A 15,005-nucleotide genomic window follows, 5' to 3' on the forward strand; every position below is an offset into this window, starting at 1 on the left:
CAGTAAATTAAGAATGCACTTGTCACTTTCTACAAAACAAACAAACAAACAAACAAACAGACAGACAAAAAACGCTTTACTATAATTTTAAACTAATTTCTGTTGAATCCATAGAGCAAATTTAGGAAAATTATCAGCTTAACTGTATGAGTCTTTCAATTTGCATTTAGGTGTTATTTAATATTTTCCCGTACCTTTGTAAACAAAATTTTAACAATAATAAACTTGTGTTCTTTTATTAAAATTATCCTTAAGTATTTTATGCTTTTGATGCTATTGTAAATGGACTTTTAATTTTTTTCCTGTTGCTCACTATTAGTACCTAGGAATATAATTAGTGTATATTGACTCTATATCTGTGATCTCATTACAAAAATCACACGTATGTTATAGGAGATTTTTCTATATGCCATTGAATTTTAACATAAATAATCATGCCAACTGTTCATGAAGAGTTTGAGTTTTCCTTTCCAATGCTTATACTTTCTTTCTTGTTTATTACATTAGGTCGATATTTTCTCCTGTACCAATTGAATAGAACTGATGCAGGAAGAGATTCTTCCCTTTTTCACAAACTAAGGTGAGATGTTTTCAGTGTTTCACCATTATACAAGTTGCTAGCTGTAGACTCCTTGTGGGTGTGCTTCAGTAGATAGACAAAATTTATTTCTACTCCTAGCTTGCTGAAATTTTTTCATGAATGTATGTTGAATTTCACCCAATGATTTCTTTTGCATCTATTTAGAAGATCATTTAATTTCTCCTCATTTTTTATGTTAAACCACCTTGTATTTCTGGCATAAATTCTGCTTGTTCATGATATAATAGCTACTTCTATATTGATGATTTGATTTGTTAGTATTTTGAGAAGGAGTTTCATCTATGTACACAAGGGATAGTGAATATTTTTCTTTTATTTTCTCAAAATGTCCTTGTCACATTTTGATTTGAAGTTTATTCTAGCCTCATAAAAAGAGTAGGACATATTCTTTTTTTTTAATTTATATTCTAATAGAGTTTCATAGTACTCGGGACACATTATGAAAAAGGTGTTACCTGGCAAAGAGTGGGCAATTTAAACATCAAAGAGCATAAATATAATGAATTAAAACCCGTTATGTGAGTTCAAAAATCATTGATAAATTTTGGAGATAGAAAACCATATTATTCTGAAACATGACTTTTTTAAAAGAAATAGTAATACAACTTTTAAGTATTCTATATGAACTGTACCTCATGTATGCAAATAATGGAAGAGGAAATGTATGTTAATGAAACTATTATAGGTAATAGACAAAAGACATGAGAGCATTAGTATATCCACATTTTCCAGCCCCTAATAGGTTTACGTGTCTATCCAAAATTCATTAATGGTTGATGAAATCTGAAAAAGAAATTATGACACACACATAAGCTCACACAAAATATATTATGTCCAACTTATGTACCTCATGGTGAGTAACTGTGATATATTTTTACCAGTATAAATTTGAACCTCAATCTGCCCAAGACTCTAAATCTAACTCCCAGTTTATAAAAAATACATGGAATGGAGAATGTTGTTAAAAGATATTAGAGGTATGCAATCAACAATATTCAGAATGGGCAACTCTACAGGAAAAACAACCTGGTTTCATCAACCAAAAAGAAAAAAACAAAAAAAGTTAAAGGGTAATATTTATTTTTAGAGAGGTTCAAGAGATATATATTCACTGAAATGCCAAATATTATTTGGAACCCAAATTACAATTATATAAATTGTACATACAAATGTATGTACAAATGTATGTGCATATGAATACATGTATACGTAATACACATGAAAATTGTGTATTTTTACTTTTAATATGTTTGCAAATTTCCATAATGACACTTAAAAATAATAGGACACTGGATGGGATAAATACATAATGCATTCTAACCTATGTCTATAGTTTTCAGTTTAAACCTATTGCCAAGGCTAGAGAAACAAATTAAAGAGCACTAAGAGAATGCAATCACACAAATCCAGAATGTGATTTGGAAAACTAGATATGTCAATATGATTAAAAATTTGAAAGAAAACTGTTCTAGAGTAAAGCAGACTAAAGGGCATCCAAGTAGAATGTGTGCATACCAGTTAGATTCTCACTAGAACAATCAAATGGTGAAAAAGGTGTGGGGTTGAGGCAATTGATCATGGCCTGTATAATGAAGATCTTAAAAATGCTGTTAATTTTGTTAGATGTTTTTAGTGATAGTGTGATCATGTAAAAATATATTTTATGTATAATTTTCTAACATGTAATCTTCATTTGATATGATCACAATATTGTGGTTATTTAGAAAATCTTATTTTTAAGAGATGTATTCTGAAGTATTTAGGAATGAATTGTCCAGGAATTACTTTAAAATATAATTTCAGCAAAGAAAATATAAAAGGTAAAGCAGATATGACAAAATGTTGATAATTCTTTAATCTCAGTGTGGGGTTCAGTATGCTATTCTATCTATATTTACGGTTATTTTAAAAAACTCATAATGAAAAGTTTTGATATAAAATTAATATTCATAAAATGCCTTAGCAGTATCCTATCTCCCATCAGTAGCATCCAGATGATTAATGTTTATTAAAAATTACTATGTATTTATTTAAAGAGTTTTGGCATTATATTTACTAAGAAGTTTTGCTAACTGTTTAGATTTACGAAATGTGTGCGTATTCTTGAAAGTTGTAAAAGTAAGAGTTTTAGGATGCTATGTAATTTAATTCAGTCAACTTCCTAACAATCCTGAACAGTTAAGGATTGACTTTAATAAATATCTAGGATTAAGAAATTACTTTAAAAAAATAAATAAAGCTATGTATCGATATCTATATTTTTATCATCGCATACTAGGTACCTCTTCGTGTTAAATTATTGCTTTTTCTTAATTTAGACAATGAGGATTTTTTTTTCATTTTCTCTTGATGTCTTTAACAAAAAAGAAAAAAATCATAAAATTCATGTAACCTTTACTCATGTAGTTATTATAGATTCACAGTAAAATAAAGTCGTCTCTCTAAGATTTCTTGGCGAAGAAGGTAGTTATCAGACAGATTAGAATGCATCTTTGTTAGCTGACAATCAATATAGTAAACTACGTATTTTATATCCACATATATATGCATTGGATATATTCTGATAATTCCCGAAATTTCTATAATGCTGATTGTTTATGTTCCTCTATAAATAAATACTTTCCAGTTAGCTAGGTTTTCTTATTTTAGCACATAGTTAATTATGTAATATTTTACATGTCATAATTTTGCACCTAAATCATTTCTCATTATTAAAGCTCTAGTCACATTCAAAGTTAATTGGGAAGTTGAAATTTCCTCTAAATCTCAGACCATATAAAGGTCAGTGAAAAGGTAATAATGATTACTGGGGAAAAAATAGGATACACAGTGAGGATCTTAATAAACCACTTTATCTAGAGAGGCTTTATTACAAATATATTTTAAAACTGCAAGTTCAGAATAAATATGTCTGATAATTTCAAGATATCGCTAGGTAGAGCAAGAAACAACTAGGGTGGTTAATATGTGGCCTTAAACTACTCAGTTTTATTGATGGTGACAGCAACTTGGGGATTCAAATGGAGACAAATTTATATAGAAATGGAAAGCCATGAAGAGAGAAAATATATTCTTCTTTGAAATAAATCATCTTAACTAAAAGAAGTCAGCTTAGTTTCTTCTTCTTATCAAGTCATTCTCTTTTGACTGGGGTTTTAAACCCAGATTGTGCCATCTCTCCTGAGTTGGAAAATGTATCTGTCATCTCTGACCCATTATTAGGCACAGATTCCTTGAGTGTCCCTGAGTCTGGGTCTGCTTTAAGGAGTGAACACATACATTTTCTTCTGAACCAGAACACATTTGAGATAGAAAGAACGAACTTTGAATAATTGCATGGGGAATATAAGCATAATGCGAATAACCTGAGCAAATTTGTACATCTTACCCTCCTCATGACCCCTCTGTTCTGAATCATATAAGATCAATGCCTTATGCAGCATCGTTGTTTGATCTCCAGTGCCAGAGCATGCGTGCAGGACATGGATCTTTACCTCTGGATCCCAGGAAATCTGGCAGGTGGTCACTAAGACACGGAATTAACAGAAGACACTGGACCCAGAGGTAACTCAATAGAGCACACAGATTCTTTAACTGTCTCCCTCTTTTCAGGTTCCTTACATATCCCTAACCTCAACTCAGCTTGCATTCTGAGGAATATAAACTTATCCTTCTCCCCCATCTCCCTTTCTTCAATTTGGATTCTTCTTCCCCACATGAGAAAACGCTAGCATTGGCATTAGACTGTTCTCTGAATTCTCTAAGTAAATATGTTTCTTAGGACCTGATGATATTTTTCAGTAAATGAATGGCATCAGTTTTCCTTCCTCTGTTTTCTTGCTAACTATAGGACGGTCTGTCTAAACTGAACAGTCCCATTTGGGAAGCTATTAGTCACATGTGTCTGTTGAGCTTGAACTTGTCTGTCAAAATGGAATACTATTTGGCGGTAAGAAAAGATGATATAGGAACATTTGTGACAACATGGATGGATCTTGAGAGTATAATGCTAAGCGAAATAAGTCAGACAGAAAAAGCAGAGGACCATATGATTTCACTGATATGTGCTATATAAACCAAAAACAGCAAAAGAACAACACAAACAAATGAGAAACAAAAACTCATAGACACAGACAATAGTTTAGTGGTTACCAGAGGGTAAGGGGGGAAGTGGGTGGGAGATGAGGGTAAAGGGGATCAAATATATGGTGATGGAAGGAGAACTGACTCTGGGTGGTGAACACACAATGGGATTTATAGATGATGTAATACAGAATTGTACACCTGAAACCTATGTAATTTTACTAACAATTGTCACCCCAATAAATTTAAACAAACAAACAAACAAACAAACAAACAAATAAATAAATAAATAAATAAAATAATTTTTAAAAAATCGAGATAGAGACTAAGTGTTAAATACATACTAGATTTGCAGGAGTTGATATGAAAATCATAATTTAAATACCTCAAGAATTTCATATTGATTACATTTCAAAATGATATGTTGGATATATGCAGTTAAATAGAATATATTATTAAAATTCACTCAGTTTTATTTTTCACTTTTAATGGCGATTAGGAAATCTTAAATTACATATGGAGTCGTGCGTTTAGCTCACATTAGGTTTCTGCTGGACAGTTCTGGTAAATATTTGCCCCACTTTGCCTTCTGTTGATGTTTGAATGAGTGTTTTGCCTTTTTCTGTCTTCTACTTTATATCTCATTGCGTCAGACAGCATTGTAGGAGATTATACTTCGTGGACCACATTTCCTTTTGCAGACTAATGAAAGATTTTGCCATGCCATGGCAATATCCTGATCTAGAACTTTCTATGTGGTATCAATGAGACTTTCAAAGCAAGATCCAATGCTTCCTGTGGTCCTAATTATACGCGTTTTTAATAGGTTTTCAGCGGAACCTGACACCCAGCACAGCCACTAGCACCTACCGGCTATTAGTATAGCCTATCAGAAGATAGGCAGCAGGCAGTCTGTGGAATAAGGCTGCAGTTTTATATTAATTTGGGAAATATATTACATATAACTTTGATTGGTATTAGACCATACACTGTTCTTTCTAAGTTAAATTATAATATGTAAGCACCCTCAAGACCTACTTCCTTGTAAAGATTATGTAAACCAAAAGCAGCCTCTTTAATTGTAGTTTTTTTATTCCTCCTCTCCCCCTTGCATTATCAGTCAAAGGGATATTTCCATGCTCTAAAATAATGTGACACTGTTCCCTATTTACCGACTATAAGCACTTAAAACTTTATATCTCATACTCTGCATCCTATGTGTTATGAAATATATATATATATATATATATGTTTATGTGTGTGCATATGTGTATGTGTATATGTGTAAGTGTGCATATATATATATATATATATATATATATATATATATATATACCATAAACATAGGTATACCATAAATATATGTAATAAATTTATTTATTTATTTACTTATTTCCTCTCCATCTACTGTTATCATTTTAAGTTATTTACTAAAAGCTACTTTCACAGTATTACATATTTTGGGGTGACCATTAATTCATGTCAAAGAAATAAATTATCATCAGAGATAATCTGACCGTTACTTAATGTAACTACATCTTTACTGAATGTATTAATGTATGCCTCTCACACTAAACACTCATAGCGTTCAGAAAAAAATTAAACCTCTGTCCTGATTTATAGATGGAAAATTCACTTCTGAATATACCACCAACTACCAATAAATAAAAGAATTTTAAAAATATGTTAATTCTTCACTTTGTTTACATTAGTTTTTGGTCAATTTAATCCATCTCAGGAAATACAGTTGCATGAACATGGCCAATAAGAAATGAATCATTGAAATTCATTCCCTCACACACACGCACACAAAAAGGGAACTGTACAGAAATGGTCTTGAATAAACACCCACCATTATCTTCTCCATATAACTCATGTCTGTCACTAAGAAAGCTGAAAATATCATTTGGAAAATTGCTGATGGCTTGGAAGATGGGAAATCTCAAAATGTATTCTGAAGCCAAAATGCTGTAAAACAATAGCGTGAACAAAAAGATGCACATGGAGTGAGTCCATAGGCAGAGCTTTCTTACCTTCCCTTGTAAGCTATGTAACTCCCATCTGTGAATTGATTCCCCATGTTTATGTGTTAAGAAAATATTTATGAAACAGGACAATGTCATCGGAATTGGGCACAAAGATGAGTTAAACGTGTACTAAACATCTTTTATAACCCAATATCCTAATATGTGTGATGTGAGCTGTCCCCAAAATTGACAGCACAAAATAAGGTAAGGGTCATATGTGTAGTAAATGTGCTATACGATTTCAGAAAGCAGAGACATTTGAAATTATCAGAACAGATTGTTTTTTTTTCTCTTAGCAATGATAAATGAGAAGTGGAAACATTGATGGACACAATGAAATGTCATCCAGTTTCTGCAAATACATTTACATAACTGTGGAACAAAACAGCTATTATTTTGGATATCTAACTGAACACTTTTTTGGTTTTTAAAGAATTAAACAGTCTGTTATGACAGATAGAGGTAATGTAGAGTGATTGCAGAAGACTTCTTGCCAGTTTATGGTTTTGTTTCTATCTTCTTACCAGTGTGAACATCTATTAACAAAGAGGAAAACATAACTTGAACAAATTTAGTAGATGATCTGCAAATACAGGACCTGCTATGTTATCTGTTTTGTTTCGTTTTTTCCCCCTCAAGGAATACCACATACACTATATAGACAAACATTTATTCTCTGGACACTTTTTGAGGCTGCAATTAATTTCCCACTATTTCCTTCAGAAACAACTAGAGGAAGGTAAAGTACATCATTTACAGAAATTACTCTTAATGCTGCTGTAATGAATTGTGATTTACAACTTTATGAGGACCAAACTGAATAGGGGTATATTTGGAGAGGGGCTAAGAGCTGATGTCTTTATGTAGCACAACAAGAGATGACCCCAAATCAAGATTCTTTGGACTCTCCTTTATACCAACTGTTTGGCGTCATGAAGACAAAACATTAACACCTGATCTAATCAGGTGTATCTAACCTCCTTTTTACACTGCATTCTACCAACTCTGTTGCATTGAATTCAGTTCAGTGGGCATTCTTCAAAAGTTGAAACTTCATAGCCTCAAGGACTCAGACTGAGACATTTGATTAACCACAAAACAGTGGAAGTGTTGACAGTGGTCTAATTTATAGGTCAAAATATCAGATCAAACTAAAAACCATACTGAATATTTGCAGGGTGCAGAAGCTTTGGATGTGTCAGTGAGGCTAGACTATGACTGAAAAAAGATTATTTTGCTGGAGGCAATTCTTTTGTCTTTCTCTGCAGTCAGACTTAAAATGGGCTCTGTTGCTTAATTAATCCAGGCTATGACAAGGTAAATTCTTAGAAGAACAAAATGAAGTGATAACAAAGGAAAAACATTTTTTTTTTTTTTTTAAACTGTGAACTGTAGTTTAGATCACCAAAGAGAAAAATATCAAAATTGCCAAAATTAGAACTGAAAATGCCTGGACTGGATGTTTGTTTTAGGGCTTCTCTTAGTTTATGTCACAGACACAAAAGAATAAGAATGCTATTTTTTTCCTGTATTTTAAACTTCTCCTGGCCTTATTCCATTCTTGTGTTTGGCTATTTAGGTGGAATGCACCAATGCAATGTGAGCATCACTGACATAATTTTATAGGTCTTTCCAGGCCTTTTGACAAATTGTTTTTCTTGTCAGAGGTTCAATCTTGAAAAATAAAATTAACTCTGTAATGTAGGGATTAGATTGCACTATATTGAACATTTTATTAACTATAATACCAAATTATTCATAATAAACTCAATTAAATGAGGAAATTATATTTGTTCCTCAAATATAATTTAATTTATTAAAGACAAAATTAAAATACCACATTAAAAATAGGGTAAAATTTGTGTTTGAGTGTGAAATGCTCATTTAAATAATATTAGCCTATCACATAAGCACAGTTTAGAATAATTATGACTCCGTTTTCTATTAAAAAACACAAGATAATATTATTTCTTCATTACATGGGAAAGGTGTGTATATGTCACAACACAAATTTTGTTTTATTTATGTTTAGTTTTTTGTCAACCATCACAAAACCTTATTGTCTGCAGGAATAGATGGGAGACAAATGCAAATAAAGTCAATGAAAGCTCTATAACATCTACATGTATCTCTAAAACGATGATGCTATTAGACAGGCAGTGTGATATATTAAATATACTCTGAACTAGAAGTCAGATATCTTTTGCTTGAGTTCTGATTTTATAATCCATCAGTTAAGAGACTGTAGGCAAATTTAATTAACCACATGGTCCCAAACTTTGAAAATAAAGAAACTGAACTGTATCATCACAAAAAACAACTTTTCTCCTTGTATCCTCTAGTCTACATTCTTTGTGACATCCATCCTGTTAACTAATCCTTGTGAGAGTGGCCATGGTTTGGCCCCTTTTCCTTGCTGTAGAAAAAGCAATCATTGAACCTTCCCAACATCATCCCTGCTTTCATAGATAGAAACAAACTAGAATCTACAAGGGAACAGTGTGTATTATGAAGAAAGCAATGCGTGGCGCGATGCAAAAGAATATCTGTGGGGTTACTTACTTTAACTAATCATGAAGATCATTGAAGGGGACAGAGATGCAGTGTCAGAGTTGAACGACAAGAAAGAAGATCTGGGAGAAGAGAATTCCAAAAAGAGAATTAGCAAGGGCAAGAACTGAGAATTAAAAGAAGAAAACTAAAAACAACTTAGTCGACCTGGAACCCAGTGGACAAGGGGGATGCTGAGATAGCAGAGACCATTGGAGGGCAGTTCTTGAACTGCCTCAATCAATCAGCATTCAGTGTGTGGATTTAAATCTTAAATGCCAAATAATGATGGCAGGAGCTGATTCACATTTTTAAAAGATCGCCCTGGCTGCTGGGTAGAAAAATTGTTAGGATGATGTCTTAGTTTGGGCTGCTATAACAGAAGACCATAACCTGGGTGGTTTCAACAACAACAAAAATGCATTTTTCATAGTTCTGGAGGCTAAAACTTCTGAGATCTGGATGCTGACATGAAAGTTGTGGTGAGGGCCCACTTACTGGTTTGTAGATGGTCGTCTTCTTGCAGCCTCCTCATATCTTCTTGAAGCCTCGTCAGACAGGAGAGCAGGGAGAGGGGAAGCAAGCTCTCTGGGATCTCTTCTGATAAGGACATTAATCCTATCTCCAAAGTTTCTAACCCTAATTACCTCCCAAAAGCTCCTCAAATTAACCTGTGAATTTGAGAGTGGGACAGTGTTCAGTCTATAACAGAGAGGGAGGGTGGAAGGTTGTTAAACCAGGCAGTAGATTCCTAGGATACAAGTGAGAGTGGATGGGGTGGTAGTAAAGGGAATGGATTCAATTTGATTAATGGTTGGAATGAGGAGTCGACAGGGATTTCTGTGATGGTTTGGTTTAGGGGTGAGGGAGAATTCAAGGATAGACGCTCACATTTTAAGCTTGAGCAGTTAAAAGAAATGGTGGCATTTACCTTAATAGGGAAGAGTACAGGAGAGACAGGGCTTTAGGGCATTTGGGGGTAGCTCAAGAGTTCTGTTCAAAACCTATTAATTTAGAGATGCTTTTTGACATTCCAGTGCAAATGGCTGTCAGGATCTGAGGAGTTTTGAACTGCTGATAGATATTTGTTAATAATGGTTTATTAAAAAAACTTTAAAACAAAGAGATTGAATAATAACTAATCACCAGTAATAAATTTTCCATAAAGATGAAGCTAATATGAGTGATATCATATTAAATTAGTTAGTTCTGGATGTTTTCAGAAGAGGCCAGCCTTCCTATCTTGGGGGGTTGTACCTCAGGCAAGACGTGGTGCTCAGATGTTCATGCTCTGAAACTTACTTAGTATGTCTACACATTGAGAACCAATTCTTTCCTCAGGGAAACACAAATCAATAAGGTAACATAGACTGAAATATGAAGCCAAAACATAATTTATTAATTAGTATATGCTGGCTGCCATATGGACCTGATACATTTTAAGCAAAAGTAATCTGTTATTTTCACAATAGGAATTTCTACAAATGAGACCAAATTTTGCTTAGAAACCTTCTTATGCTAATAATTTAAATGCACCTGTTCTGATGACAAACATATTATAATTAGAGTTTCCTACAATGAAAAGAATGTGTTACTAATGTTAATAATTAGCTTGAGGTAGCTTTCCTCTCTCCAGGAGTGTTTTACCAATAGAACCATAGATACTTTGGTGAAGGTTTTCTTCAATGGATGTTACTGATATTTGTCTCTGTAGCTCATTCTTGAAGGCTCCCTTTTTAATGATTGACACATTCTTTTCTCTGAATATATTAATGCACTCAGTGAGATCTCCTCAGTATTCTTAACAATTCTATTACTTTAAATGTATCTGCATACATATAAATTGTGCATCAATTTAAGAACTGAGCTCCTGTAGGGATAGAAAAAATTTCCTTCCCCTTCTAGGTTTCTTGGCTGGTCTAATAATCAAATTAACCTAAGACAGATCAACAGGAGAAAAAAATACATATTTATGGGAGCCCAATAAGAATATGAAACCCAAGGGTAAGTCGGGCAGTTGAATGTTATATAGCACCCCAAGCTTAGGAATGGGATAGGGGACTGGGCTTAAAAGGGAAGAAGGGTAATTCATAGGACAATATGAAAAAAAAAGATGTTTGGTAAATAGTTGTTTGCCCTGCTATGTAGGTATGTAATTCAAGTAAAACTTATCTCTGGTAATGGCTCTCTCTCTCTCTGAGACATGCCCCCTCTCCAAATTTTTTTTAGGTAAAGGGAATGGTAAATGTTTCTCCTGAGTCTGCTGTGTATTGATAGCTTTCAGCTCAGAATAATCCACATGCCAAAGTGATATGTTTTGGGGTCACTCATTGTGCTTCCCTTCACTCCTTACTGGCATTGCTGTATCTCTTAGTTACAAGTTCTTATGGGAAACCTATAGGTGCCCTATGACATCATGAATCAGTCAAAAAACTTTCAGCAGTACTTAGTTGGCTGTATTTATTGAGATGACCATAAAGACGAAAATGTTTCTCTACAATATGAATGGAAGCAAAATAAACTATGTTCATGATAAGTTTCAATGATCCATCTATCAATTAGCCATATTTTCTCCCATCCCAGTATGTCTGTTAAACAATACTTTTTATGGTACTTTATTTAATTTGAAAACTGAGACAATATTTTTTTCAAGTATGTTTATTACAATCTGAGTATCCAGAAGAAATTATTTAAAAGTAATTGCAATTCATCTAACAATTTACCGATTACCTTTGAAGCTCAAAGCAATCCTGCCATGTGTGAAATTTCCTGGTTAGTAAACATTAAGCTAGGATTTAGAAACCCTATCTCCTAATGCTCAGTGTTATAATATTAATAGCCTGGATATTTTTGATAAGCTGGAAGGAGCTTTCACTTACTTCAGGTATCCCTGCTGCTTCAGGGGTCTATTGTATTACACACTTACAATGCCATTCTGGTTTCCTTACTTTTTATTCTATCTGTCTTTCTTTCTCTGTCTCTCTCTTTATTTCCTGCTCATAGTCCCTTCTGCCAAGCAACATAAGGCAAATTTTATAAATACCAGAATTTTCCTCTGAGATATCACCATGTCTTCTGCAAAAGCTTTCTTTTTTGTTACCCATGGACTGATTCATGGTCCTGGATATAGTTTTCCGTACTTCAGCAAAGTCTTCCATCAGGAGTTTCTATCCCATTTTTGTAGAGTCCTGCTGTTCTTTCTGAAAGTCTGTATGCCTTTTACCATATTGGTGTGTGACAGGGAAATTTCTGATTTGATAATAAAAAGTTCTCAAAACAAGTATGGTGGTAAAATCCTTTCTAAAGCAGAGGCAATTCTATGTGTTCAACAAATCCTCTGAGTACCACCTTACCAACTAGAGAGTAGGCCCCAACCGTTTTTGTATTTCGTGATCTCATGCTTAATTGACCACTGACGATTGAAACAGTCATCAGCACAATATGGTGTTACCCATCCATAGATTATGCTTGGGCAGAACATCTTCCCGTAACTGACTGATAAGTACAAAGAGGTTCAAAGAGAATTGAGTCAGTAATAAATTTCTTAGTTCCATCACTGATCCCTTCATTAAATTACATAGTATGCTATCTCTGTGCACGTCAGCGTTCTCGTCTATAAAATGAAGTTGGACTAGATACTGCCAAAGGTCCCTTGCTTGCGTTTTTTATAAGTCTACTTTTGGTTGTCTTATCAGTTTTAAACTAACTTTTTTCCAGAAATTACTTATTGAAACTTCAAATGCAGACTGGGAATCCCTTCTCTCTGCTCCCATGGTACCTTATATATGCACATAGCTCTATCATATCTATTGCACACAGTATTGTAATTATCCATTTACTTGTGAAATGCTAACATTAACCTATGGGCTCACTGAGACCAAGAATTTGGGAGACTAGCACATAAAGAAATACTACTTTTGAATAAATAATCTCTTAGTGATTATATGTGCAATAGGGTTGAGCTCCTAAACATCAATTACATCAAAATCACAGATAATTCTGTTTTGACCAGAATTCTCTCTCTTCTATGAAACATCTGCAATGTACTACAAGACTACAAGACCTTTACCAAAAGCAGATGTTGTGAATTTAGATGAAGCCATCATTTAGACATGTGGAATTTCCAAAATTCTCTGTCATTTTTTGGCACCTGGGACCATATATCTGCTCTGATATTTTGATTCAGAGACACAGACTCTTTTCAGCATGGATGTATTATAAATAGTTTATTTAAATCTCAAAGTTACAAAGATTATTTAAATTTATTTCTAGGCCCAACGTGGTTAACTACCAGTTCTATAATTCTATTTTTGGCTTTTATCAGATTGGCAAATAGTGTGTATTAGATCATAAGCTTTATTTAATATTATAAAAACTATTTTATAAGTTTCTTGTGGATATCATATAATTTGGGGGTGGTAAAGAATGTTAAATTTGGGGATATTATTATTAGTGTTTTCAAGTCATAGCTGAAGCCATACTTTTAAATTCCAACCGCGGCCAAAGTAGCCTAATTAAAAAGTATAGTACGGTTTTACTAATGACTAAATGGTGATCATATAATATCTGTTGAAGTAAAATGCTGTCAAACTAATATTTCATGATTACATTTGAGGGAATTTCAGATTTAGAGAGAATATTCCAAGTTTTGTCTATATATACACCAAAGTAAATCTTTGCTCATATAAATATTCTATTACAACAAAAGTGCAGACACATAATTATTCTAATGATGCAGAAATTCCTGACAAAGGACATTTGAATTTCAAATTATTGACATGATAAGAGCAAATCCACCCAGCTCAAGGCTGCCGGACTATCCATCATTCATTGAAATATCTTACAAGCAAGGAAATAGACAGAGGTGTGAATGCTGAAAAGCTCGGTAAATGATAACACAAGAGGAAAGCCATGGACACACCTCCATAAGAAGAGAATAAAGTCAGGAAATTTTGTGAGACTATGAAGAGACTTGGAGACATGTCAGACAATGTATTAGGGAGATAAAATAAGTCCTTGAGAAAAATGATTAGTCATTAAATTGACTCTTTTGGCCTTTCTGAAGAATATTGTTTTCTTCTACCTCCCTGCCTTTTCTCTTTTTTTTTTCTTCTCTTTTTTCTCTACACTCTTACCATGCTGTTTTTATCAGAGACATCTTTGAATTCAGAGTAGTAAGGTTGTCTTCTCAGCTCTGTGATTCCAAACTCCTCAAATTGATGTTCTCTTTTTATAAGATAATAAATGATGTCTATTATGAGCATTTGAACAATCACATGTGATTTCTCTTTCTGATAAAACACATGTTAAACATATGTAAACAATGTACCTTGAAATGGAAATCTTGTAAGGGAGACTATTTCCTAAATTCATTTCTTCCTTCAAATATCTGGTTGAATTCTATATGTTCAGTAGCACTGATTTGAAAATTATGGAATCTAGAGTAATATTATAAATCTAGAACTCAATAGCACAAAATATTTTTGAGCCTTAATATAAAACGTTTTGAATTATCCCTTTCTATCACAGAATTTTGACCAAAATCCTAGAATCTGAGAGGTCTTTGCAAAAGTATTCAAGTCCTATTCAACATCATTTAAATATGATATGTTCCTCACCACCAAAATAATAAATGTGAATGGATTTTTCCAAAAGTATAGCTATTCTTGTTTATTTTCTACATTAAACTGTTCACTTAGCTTCACCATTATGCAGAAGATGAATTCCAAACTACCAGGCTCTCT

General features: G+C 33.2%; 1 long non-coding RNA gene across 1 annotated transcript in view; it reads left to right on the plus strand.

Moving 5' to 3' along the window:
• Nucleotides 1–15,005, plus strand: part of LOC141570517 (uncharacterized) — an 861,799-nt gene that overhangs the window by 320,441 nt on the left and 526,353 nt on the right. The window contains exons 6-7 of the long non-coding RNA XR_012494572.2: nucleotides 508–580; nucleotides 4,062–4,165. This is a non-coding gene — a long non-coding RNA (uncharacterized LOC141570517). The remainder of the gene's footprint in view (nucleotides 1–507; nucleotides 581–4,061; nucleotides 4,166–15,005) is intronic.

This window comes from Rhinolophus sinicus, chromosome 3 (genome assembly GCF_057876585.1).
Source record: "Rhinolophus sinicus isolate RSI-liver-muscle chromosome 3, RSI-T2T, whole genome shotgun sequence".
NCBI lineage: Eukaryota > Metazoa > Chordata > Mammalia > Chiroptera > Rhinolophidae > Rhinolophus > Rhinolophus sinicus.